Source organism: Hemibagrus wyckioides, linkage group LG26, assembly GCF_019097595.1.
Source record: "Hemibagrus wyckioides isolate EC202008001 linkage group LG26, SWU_Hwy_1.0, whole genome shotgun sequence".
NCBI classification, from domain to species: Eukaryota; Metazoa; Chordata; class Actinopteri; order Siluriformes; family Bagridae; genus Hemibagrus; species Hemibagrus wyckioides.
The window spans coordinates 3,078,917-3,081,416 of NC_080735.1; the positions used below are offsets into that span (position 1 = coordinate 3,078,917).

Here is a 2,500-nt window from a genome sequence, read left to right on the forward strand (position 1 = left end):
CACACACACACAGCAACATATAGCACCACACACACACACAGCAACATATAGCACCACACACACACACACACAACATATAGCTTCCACACACACACAGCAACATATAGCACCACACACACACACAGCAACATATAGCACCACACACACACACAGCAACATATAGCACCACACACACACACAGCAACATATAGCACCACACACACACACAGCAACATATAGCACCACACACACACAGCAACATATAGCACCACACACACACACAGCAACATATAGCACCACACACACACACAGCAACATATAGCACCACACCCACACCGCAACACATAGCCACACACACACACAGCAACATATAGCACCACACACACACACACAGCAACATATAGCACCACACACACAATGACATATAGCACCACACACACACACACACATGACATATAGCACCACACACACACAGCAACATATAGCACCACACACACACTGTGACATATAGCCTCCACACACACACAGCAACATATAGCACCACACACACACACAGCAACATATAGCACCACACACACATGACATATAGCACCACACACACACACACAGCAACATATAGCACCACACACACACACAGCAACATATAGCACCACACACACACACAGCAACATATAGCACCACAGACACACACAGCAACATATAGCACCACAGACACACACAGCAACATATAGCACCACAGACACACACAGCAACATATAGCACCACACACACACACAGCAACATATAGCACCACACACACACACACAGCAACATATAGCACCACACACACACACAGCAACATATAGCACCACACACACACAGCAACATATAGCACCACAGACACACACAGCAACATATAGCACCACACACACACAGCAACATATAGCACCACACACACACAGCAACATATAGCACCACACACACACAGCAACATATAGCACCACACACACATGACATATAGCACCACACACACACACAGCATGACATATAGCACCACACACACACACAATGACATATAGCACCACACACACAATGCAACATATAGCACCACACACACACACAGCAACATATAGCACCACACACACACAGACATATAGCACCTCACACACACACAGCAACATATAGCACCACACACACACAGCAACATATAGCACCACCACACACACACAGCAACATATAGCACCACACACACACACACAGCAACATATAGCACCACACACACACACAGCAACATATAGCACTCACACACACACAGCAACATATAGCACCACACACACACACAGCAACATATAGCACCACACACACACACAGCAACATATAGCACCACACACACAATGACATATAGCCACCACACACACACACACAATGACATATAGCACCACACACACACAATGACATATAGCACCACACACACACACAGCAACATATAGCACCACACACACACACAGCAACATATAGCACCACACACACACACAGCAACATATAGCACCACACACACACAGCAACATATAGCACCACACACACACACAGCAACATATAGCACCACACACACACAGCAACATATAGCACCACACACACACACAGCAACATATAGCACCACACACACACACAGCAACATATAGCACCACACACACACACAGCAACATATAGCACCACACACACACAGCAACATATAGCACCACACACACACACACAGCAACATATAGCACCACACACACACACAGCAACATATAGCACCACACACACACACAGCAACATATAGCACCACACACACACACACAGCAACATATAGCACCACACACACACACAGCAACATATAGCACCACACACACACACAGCAACATATAGCACCACACACACACAGCAACATATAGCACCACACACACACAGCAACATATAGCACCACACACACACAGCAACATATAGCACCACACACACAGCAACATATAGCACCACACACACACAGCAACATATAGCACCACACACACACAGCAACATAAAACACCACACACACACAATGACATATAGCACCACACACACACAATGACATATAGCACCACACACACACAGCAACATATAGCACCACACACACACAGCAACATATAGCACCACACACACACACAGCAACATATAGCACCACACACACACAGCAACATATAGCACCACACACACACAGCAACATATAGCACCACACACAGCAACATATAGCACCACACACACACACAGCAACATATAGCACCACACACAGCAACATATAGCACCACACACACACACAGCAACATATAGCACCACACACACACAGCAACATATAGCACCACACACACACACAGCAACATATAGCACCACACACACACACAGCAACATATAGCACCACAGACACACAGCAACATATAGCACCACACACACACAGAGCAACATATAGCACCACACACACACACAGCAACATATAGCACCACAGACACACACAGCAACATATAGCACC

General features: G+C 46.0%; 1 protein-coding gene across 3 annotated transcripts in view; it reads right to left on the reverse strand.

Moving 5' to 3' along the window:
* The window catches only part of pard3ba (par-3 family cell polarity regulator beta a), a 144,399-nt gene that overhangs the window by 107,518 nt on the left and 34,381 nt on the right, over nt 1–2,500 (reverse strand). The window lies entirely within an intron of this gene.